We start from the raw sequence: 10,099 nt of genomic DNA, 5'->3' as shown, positions 1-10,099 counted from the left end.
TATTTATAGACTTGTGCAAGTCCTTGGATAGCTTCTTAAAGGTACATACACACACTGCTACAGTCTGGGCTAGTGGAATGTGCCTTAAAGCTTTGGAAGCTGGCCAGCTGTTGTATCCTAAGCAGTATATGGTTTACACTGCATCAGTGAACATTCAAACATTTACTGTTATTGTAGGCATACTTACACAACTGTACTATCTTTATCCAAGGGGACATTAAAGATCTCTGTTTTGACACTGCCTGGATGGATATAGTCCTGAACTAGGCATGTCTATTACAGATCCAGAAGCTGCTGCCCTGCATGTTGTGTTTTACAGCATCATGGATTGAGAAACAAACAAATCTGTTATGGGAAAAAATATAAAAAATAAAAAGTACAATGCTGGTTGCATAAGTGTGCACACCCATAACTAATACGTTGTGTGTGCACACCCTACACTAACACTTTCTTGAAGCACCTTTTGATTTAATTACAACATTCAGTCTTCTTGGGCACACACCTACCCATCAATTAGAGACTCTGATTAACCCCAAATAAAGTTCAGCTGTCTAATAGGATTTTCCTAACATTTACTCAGTTGCCTGCTGTAGCAAAAGCCATTGTTCGCAGAGAGCTTACAAAGCATCAAAGGGATCTCATTATTGAAAGGTATCCATCAGGAGAAGGGTACAAAAGAATTTCAACAGCATTGGATATACCATGGAACATAGTGAAAACAGTCATCACAAATTGGAGAAAATATGGGACAAAAGTGATGTTGCAAAAAACTGTATGTTTCTCCAAAATTGATAAAAGACAAGACAAAAACTGGCCAGGGAGGCTGCCAAGAGACCTACAGCAACACTGAAGGAGCTGCAGGAATTTCTGGCAAGTACTCGTGTACTACATGTGACAAGAATCGCCTGTATTTTCCATATGTCTGGACTATGGAGTAGGGTTGCAAGAAGGAAGCCTTTTCTTATGCAGAAAGACATCCAGGCCTGGTTAAAATTTGCAAAACAATACATCAAGTCTCCAAAAGCACGCGGGAAAAAAATTTGTTAAGAGTGCTTGGCAGAGTCACAATAGTCCAACATATCTTGCTTCAGATGCTTGTTTTCAATCCCCTCTGGCTTAGCCCTCATCTTTTTCAACAAGGACTGCTGGTAATCAAGTGGGACTGGAAACTTAAAGCTCTGAAGAAAGTGAAGCAAATGTACAACTTTCTTCCCCAAATCTGTCACATACTTTGTCCTCACTTTTACTGGGAATACAATTCCAGGTTGGAGCAAATGTAGCTCCCTTACAGGGATCTACAAATACCACATCTAGATCCATAAATGCGTTCCTACAGAGGTAGGATGGGAGTGCATGACCATGAAGAACTAGTTAGGCTTCTTAGGAGTAGGAAGAAAAGAGATAGGCTCCACATATATGCATTGTTAATCACACCTTCTAGGATATCTACCATTGGTAGTATGTTTAGAGACTTTGGTTCCGGAAAACCCACTTAAGCCACCGTTCTTGGACTTCTGAATAGTGATTGGTTTCCCAGTGGAGCACCTTCTTCATCCTATGACCATCAAGCTGCATAGGTAAAGTAAATCAGTGCATACGGTAACCCTGACAGGGTATTGAAGAGAAGAACTGATCACAGTAATGCATATTGCTGCACTGATAACAGCGATAAAAATCTACAACAGACATGCAAAGATCACAGCCAAAGATGAGAACTAGTTTGTCTACTTATGTGTTCTTGTTTGTTGGCCCAGCAACTTAAAGGCAGACAGACCAGTTGGTTTCCTACACACACACACACACAGGAAGACTGACCAAAGATCAGTTTGACAAGATATGCATTCGACAAACATTTTACTCCGCCGGAGTCTGAAAAAGTCATACAGAACACAGATCCTTCAGGACCTAAATATGGAAATAAGGTGGCCAGCACATATGGTCCATAGGTGTTTACTATGTTAATGGCCACAAGGGCCTTTTTAAACCTAACCATGCATCCCAAGTCTCTGACAAGTTCTGATACCCTTGATAAGTGTAAGCATGGGCCTGGAAGACGAACCATTTACAGGTTAGCCATGTCCATTACAGACATAGGTGTCAAACCAGGAATTTAGTTTCCCATCCAATTGTCCAAGTTGCACTTGAATTGGGTTAGGGAGGAACTCTGATTCACATGGATGGGGAGCCTGTTCCATAGAGGGGGTATTCTCATAGAGGGGGTATTCTCTGGGATAATTACCTATCTCTCCAGCAGGTCCTATATCACAGGCAAGGTTCAAGTCTTTAGAAATGGGTAATTCTGGTGCTGTTTGTTTTGTGGATATGCAGGAGGTCCATCAGAGTGGGGTCTGACAATTCCCTGTATGCCAGGCATAGAGCTCCCCTCAAAAGCCTGTAGGAGACAGAATACAGGGGACAGGGCCATGAGGCGGTCTGCATAGGTAATATTACTTACCCCCTGTATTCTTTTAGTGAGGAACCTCTGTGGACATTCCAGTTGTTGGATATGGCTGGATAGGTACATACCAATGGGGGCATTGTATTCAATGATAGGTCTGATGAATGCCGAATACCGTGGAACAATGACTTCTTTAGACTTGGATGCCATACCTTTGTTTACAAGTTGTGGTTGGGAAAGGGATAGCATTAGACCAGTTTCCTAAATCCAGGAAAACTTTACAAGGAAAATCAAGAGTGTCATGCAATTAAAAAAATCTCCAAAGAAATAATAAAATAAGCATATTAGAAAATAATTAACCCATGCTTTCTATCAGTCCATTGTTCAAGGTTATTCTGCTGCAGTATCAAGGTTGCTGAATTACAAAATCAAGTTACTTACCCACAGTAATCTAACAGTTTGCATAGATTTAGCTTTTTCCTCTATCTTGAGAACTTCTGCTTTGTTGCCAAACAGGCGGTCTTGCTTTTAGGGAGCATCCAGTAATTTAGCTTAAACATGATCTGGCAAATTTTGCTCCTTAAGCCAAGCATGCCTTCTAGGTACAGACCCAGTGACAGCAGCCCTGCAAGATGCTTCTAAAGAATCAAAACCACATTGAAAAGTATGTTTAACAACTTGTTCAGCCGAATGCATTAAATCCTGTAATTCTTTGTGTTCAGCAAGTCAGGAATCAACATCATTTTCTGTTTAAGTAGTCCCATAATATGCTGCTGGTACTTTAACATATGAAACTGGCAATTTAAAGCCCTAATGGCCAAAGTAGCAGAAGTGTACACCTTCTTACCCCATCTGTCCAAGGCTCTAGAATCTCTATCAGAAGGGGGTAGGATTTTTGGCAGCAGTAGCCTTGATGCCCTTTGGACCTTGGGAAATGTTTTCTGGATCTGAAGTAGGATTCTTGAAGAGGAACTTGTGAGAGTCAGGTATTCTGTAATACCGGTCAGGTTTTCTGAGAGCTGGAGGTAAAGTTTCTGGGGACAGGCTAGATTCCAAGAAAGCATCATCTACAATGTCCAAAACAGGAGGGATAGCTAAATGTAATGACTGCAACAGTGAAACACGAAGAACATCAAGGACAAGATGCAACTCTTATACTGAGAATATAGGATGCATAAAATTTCTCTCTCAAAATTACTCAAAATGTACACTTACTGGAATAGAAAGCGCACATATAATATGCTAAGATACTGGAAAAGTAAGCAAATATACAGCATGTTAAGATACAGACATAGCTTAGTTTCAGATATGTATGTCTGCTATTAGGTTCATAGCTTTATACCAGGTTAATGACCACCAGGGCCTTTATAAGCGTGGCCAGGCAACCCAACCTGTGTCCATATGCATCATGAGCATTTATTACCAGGGGATATGTTAGAAAGTTTCCAATGGTTATGTGGGGGGGTTAATGCTAGTTTGGGCATAGTTACTACCTCTGTCAATCACACACGAGGCCAGATCTGTGGTAAATTTCCAATTACCCATCTATCAGTCAAGGTTATGCTTAAATAGGGTTAAGGACAGACTCTACTTCACGTGGATGGAGTCTTTTCCAATCTGTGGGGATTCTCTAAGGCACACATCTGTCTTGCTGGCATGTCTTATTTATGCTGCAAGCAAAACTGAAATTCTTGGCTCTAGTGGTTCGGATGCTTTTCATTTTGCCAGTGTGCAAAAGGACAATCAGAACTAGATCCAGGGATTCCTTTGTGTGCCAGGCACCGATCGCCTCTCAGTAACCTGTAGGAGACCAAGTTTAGAGATGGGGCTTTAAGGCAATCTGTAAAGTACAATGTGTTCATACCCCGGATTACCTTGATAAGGAACTTTTGTGGGCATTCCAGCTGTTGCACATGTCTGATCAGGTGCATGCTGAAGACGGCATTATACTCAATGATGGGTGTGATAATGGCCAATTAAAGTGGCACTATGACTTCCTTGGACCCGGATGCCAAGCCCTTGCTTTTAAAGGTAGGTAACAGAATGAGAACATGTTGGTCAAAGGCCAGATTACTATCTGCATATGTTCCCAAATCCCAGACTACCAGGTTAACTCTTAGGGGTGTCTTACCAATGGGGTAATTAGCCTGGGGGGACATTTTCCCAAAAGGCACTACAATGCATGTCTTGACAGAGTTTTAATCGTGACTTGGGAAAAAGTCATCTGTGTTAGACCCTAGTGAAAGATGTTCGTGCCATGTGGAGGAATCTATAATAGCTTCCAATTTACAGTTAACTGCGAAAATGGTCAGCCAAAGGCCCTCAGTATTCACCCTTACCTCAGAGAAGTAGATGCCAAACAGCAGTCCTAGGATGCAGCCCTGATGTACCCAATTAGTAACAGGTCTCTTAGTAAAGTTGGTCTCACCAATCTTAACTTCCTGGGTCCTGTTTGAGCCAGTTGGTTATATGGCAAGTTTTGTAGGGTGTTTATGCCCAGTTCAGCAAGTTTGTCAACTATACCTGACTGGTGTATTGTATTGAATGTCTCAGCTAGGTCCAGGTAGGTGGCATGCACTACTTTCTTCACATCCATCACCTTGGTGATCTTCTCACAGAACTCCATTTTTAGTAGGCATACATTTCCCTTGTGTTGAGTCCAGTGTCCGAGTCCAGTGTCTGAAGGTTGCCTATGTCCTTGCTGATCACTTCCATGATAATTTGTTTCATAGCTTTGCTTAGAAGACTACTTAGCCTAATGGGGCTGTAGTTTCCAGAGTCTGAAGTGGTCCTGATAGCTCAAGTTTCAAGCCATTTAGAAAGCATCCCAGAATATTGTTTGGATCCACTGATACTGTGTTTTTGGCTTTAGCACCAGCAGGAACTGCTCCCTGTTAACAGTTGGGGGTTATACTAGTAGGTATTTCATGGAAGGAGTCGGGGAAAGTGTGGGTCAGTGAAGTTTGAGGTGAATTTGTCAGCTAGCAGATACACTATGTCACTCTGCTCAATGAAGGTGTCACCACTGACCACCAAATTTGGCACACTAATGTGTGCTGCCTTTGAGGTTACAGACATAGCTGTAGAAGGCCTTATAGTTGTCTTTAGCCTGTGAGGCTATCTTGACCTTGTAATTGGCCTTGTTGGACTTGATTTGTTAGGTTTCCCCGTTTTATTTAATTAGAGTTATTCCTGTTTTAGCGATTACTTTTTTCCTTTTGTTATATACTCTGAGGTTAGGACTCCACAGTGTAGTTTGTTTTGGGCTTACTTCTGGTAGGTAAAGGAGCCTCCATAAAGCCATTTTCATGGTTGCACAGGATTGCCTTCTCACACACACACACACACACACACACACACACACACACACACACACACACACACACACACACACACACACAGTACACTTTGATGTGCACATTGCTTGAACACTGGATGGCTGCGCCCAAAACAGCTAATGCTGATTTCTGATCAAGTTCATCATGGAGGACAGGACACCCCCACCCCCAAGTATGTTAAAGCCTATTCTGGTATTTATGAGGAAATAGGACTCAATGTATGGGACTCGGTCATGTAACATTTTGAGATAACAGGCAGTGTATGATAATACATATATACATACATGACATGCATATTATCCAATACAAAACTTTAAGTTTGGATTTGTTAACTTTAATGATGAATAGTTTCCAAGTTCTCTAATGCTAAAGATTTTTTGATTATTGCTTCCCATTCATTTGCATACAGTAACAGCATACATCCACTATTGAAGGGGGCTTTATGTAGGTTATGCAGCTCTTCATGAATGGGTTTTCCAGTGGCATGGCAGTGTGCACTAAACAGTTAGATTATGAAAGGGGGGATAACTTATGCTTTAGCTGTTTAAGTGGAGAGCCACTAATTTTAAGAGATTAAGATTGCAATTTGTATTCCGATTCTATGGAATACAGTGGGATGGCCAATAAATTTAAATAGATGAAGGGGAGCAATTTCACAAAATGAAACTTTTGCGCTTACTCACACCAGCCAATGAAAGGGGAGACTCGAGAGATAGCTGTGGTCTCTGCCCTAGTTTAATATGCAATTAAACATAAAATACAAGTAAAACAGTGTAAAAAAAAAAAATCACAGTATACAAAATAGAAGGCAAAAAAAGTAAAATATAAGAAAGCAAAAGTAAACTAACCTTTCCCTCACAACAAGTTGTGGCACAGACTGGGTGAGCTTTTTCAGTAAACCTCTGAAATGTTTTATTTTACCCCTTAAATAGAAGGTTTAGTTCATATCTCCACCCCCTCAGTTCACAGATAATTAACTTAACTGACCTGTTCTAACCGGTGTGACTCCTTAATTGACCTGTTCTGATTTCTGTCAGACTCGAGAGACAGAGCTGTGGTCTTTTCTAGTTTTAATGTGCAATTAAAAGCCGAATACAAGTGAAACACAGTGTAAAAAAATAATCACAGTAAACAAAATAGAAGAAAGCAATAAAGCAATACAAAATACAAGAAACAAAAAGCAAACTAATCTTTCCCTCACAGCAAGTTGTGGCAGAGTCTGGGTGAGCTTTTTGTAGGACTGGGAAGTGGTGACCATAATGAGTTAAAGGAGCAGCATGCAGTCATACGGGGCAGTGATACACACACCACACAAACTCTGATAGAACAATGACTGGAAAAGTTCATAATCCAGGAGCCTGAAGTGATTAGGAGTCTGAGTGGGAGAGAGTGGTGCAAGGACATCAGTGCTGTGCATGGCCATAACAGCAGTATACATAAATTGGGAGAAATGTAACCAATATGAAAGGCACATGATATTGTAAAGGACATGTCCATTACAGGAAGTCGGCTACCAACACAGAAGTAGCTCAAAGGTAGAAGAGTTCTAGGACTGGGAAGTAGACCCGCCGTCCTGGAAGTGGTCTGGATGCAGGGACATGGCTGCTGATGAAGGCATGTGTGTATGTAGAGGATGCACCAGATTAATATTAGACTTCCCCTTGCCATATTGTACACTGCACTGCATTTGAGACAGGACTTGTATAACAAGAGGTTTCTGCACATATGTCTTCCAGGTTATCTTCAATCTGGAACTGTAATATCCTTTACAACATGCTATGTAGGTGCCTATACGGTACTGACAGATTTTTATCATCTACTAGTATGTCTCTCCTGGGAGTGGGGGAGAGGTTATGCATTTATTTCAATGCTGAACATAGGTATGTTGTTTGGATGCTTTCATGGGGTCTTCGCGGAGGGTACAGCACAAAAGGACAGCAGCAAGCCTGTAAATATTTCATCTCCCAACCCCTGCTTATACTTATCAAGGATATCAGAACTTGCCAGAAATTTGGGATGCATGGCTAGGCTTAAAGTCCCTTGGGGCTGTCAGCCTAGTAAATACCTATGACATCTGCAAGTTATCTGTGACTGATGCAGATGGTAACATGTATATGTACACATAGCTTAGTGTCCACTTGGATGTAGCTAGGTGCTGATGGTACCATATGTATTACTGCAGATGGCCAAGGCACATCATATCATTAGCAGAAACTCTAAAAGCAATTACCAGCACATGTTGCCCTGCTACAGATGCTGCTGTCACAAACATGCTAGCATCCTAGACTGTGGCTATTCCTAGTGTTCATAAAAGGTGAACATTAAGTAACTTATTTGTAATTTCTGCTTGGTCTGGTGCCACAATCTTGTAGTTTTATTTGCAATAGTGGGAGAATTGTGATATACTGCAGGATCTGTACCTTATTTTTACATCTTTAGCTGAATTTTTGCCAAAGCTACATTATTTGTTATTTCTGCCTGGTATGATGCAATACTCTTGTACTTTTATATCACATATGTAGCAGCATTGTGAGTTTTGCTGCAAGATCTATGTCCTTACAGTTTATACTGAAGTTCTGTTGAAAAGATTAGATGGTCCTTATCATGTGCATGTTAAGCTGCACTTCGAGCCTTCTGTTTTGTACAACTGCTGATTTCCTTGCTCTGTGATTGTTACAGTTCCCCCACCCTGGCCACTGTACTGCTGTCCATGCTACTTCCTGGTTGCTACAGTAACCACAGGCTTCCCTACCCCAACTGTAAAAGTTAAACTTCTGACTTTCTAGCCTAACTGGCACCTTAGACCTGTAGCACAGAGTCATGGTGAGAGAACTAAGCTCCATTGGACGGATTTATTGCCTCTTTTGGATTGGTTTCCTCTGTAACTCATCTTTCGCCTTATGCTGAGCTGAGCTCGCCCAGGATCTTTTACTCAAGACTCTGAGAAGCATGGAAAGCCTTGAACCTTGATTTTTTTTTTTTTATTAAAAAGGAAAGAAAAAATATTGCGCTATGCTGAGCACACCACCACTGGGCTTGCTCTACAGTGGCTGGCTGCATAGCAGCCTTTTTCTCTATAGGAAGTCTTTATAATCCATACAATGTGGAGATGAAATCCTTTTATGTGGCACAACTTATAAAGACATTTATTTATTTTACGTGTGTTTACCAGGAAAGTCCAACTGGGCTAGTAGCCCCCCTTTTCAGCAGAGGCCCAGGGAGGGAGAAAGGCTCCAGTACAAAAAATGTACATTTACGATGATGATTTCCATTAAAAATGTTCAATTGCAATGATAGTTTCAGAGCAATAGTTTTTTTCTGCAGAATTAATACATACAAAAAGGACAATACAGCAAGGTCTAGAAGTAGGACATTAAGGAATATCTAGAGATGATAATCACCAGATAAAATTCTTTTATAATATGAACATATCGTATCAGTAGTTTACTAGTCATATGATAGCCTAAATATAGGAGATACAAGTGTTTAGTTGAAATTGTCTGAGAACTATGTTAAAAAGCAGGTTATGGAAAAGTGGAAAAAAAATAAGTGTATAGTCTGTTCAGCCTGGAGTTGTGCAGAAGCAGATAGTTATTGATCAGGTGCTCCCTGAGAAGCAATTTAAATGTGCTTGTAGTATTTGGTATGTATTAAGGAATGGTATTCCAGCACTTGGATATTTTGTGGGAGAAAAGAGAAACCCCAAAACTGCTGTTCGACTTAGTGACTTTTAGTAGGTGTTTGTCAGAGGATCTTCGTGTTCTAAAGTTAGAGTAGGGTTATACCAAGTTTGAGTGCAGGACAGTTATCGGTTTGATGAATGATGGAGTGGGTTGGTTGAGGGATAGCAGGTTGGGTAGTTCGGTCCATTTTAGTTGGCGAAGAGGACAGCAATGTTGCAATTGGACAGGCTGGTTTCTGGAGAATCTGGCGATTTTGTTATACAGGTGGTACCTCGCAACTCTACTGTTTCACACAATTCAACCATGCTTTTGGACGCCTGGGTGTCCCACAATAAGACTACTGTCTCAATTCAGTCCAGAAAGGAGACTGAACATTTGTTTCTTGCTGTTGTGTTTACATAGTGCAGTTGTTTCTTTTAAGTGTTGCAAAGAAGTGAAGAAATGGGACCAAAGAGTGATACTGGCAGGAAAAATAAGCGGCTGAGAACTGAAAAGAAGAAATCATAGGTAAAACTGAGACAGGAGGTAAAATAGGATGATTAGCAGAACAGTATGGAGTGCCTAGGTCTATTGTCTCAACATTCTGGAAGAAGAGACAGCATCCTGGGTGCTAAGGTGTCAAAAGGAGCAACAAAGGTTTTGGGCAAACACAGAAAAACAATTCGTGAAGATATGGAGAA

This window comes from Protopterus annectens, chromosome 1.part1, assembly GCF_019279795.1.
Source record: "Protopterus annectens isolate FY-2018-M chromosome 1.part1, PAN1.0, whole genome shotgun sequence".
Lineage (NCBI taxonomy): Eukaryota > Metazoa > Chordata > Ceratodontiformes > Protopteridae > Protopterus > Protopterus annectens.
The sequence above is the reverse complement of the archived record's forward strand: the minus strand, read 5'-3'. Positions refer to the sequence as shown.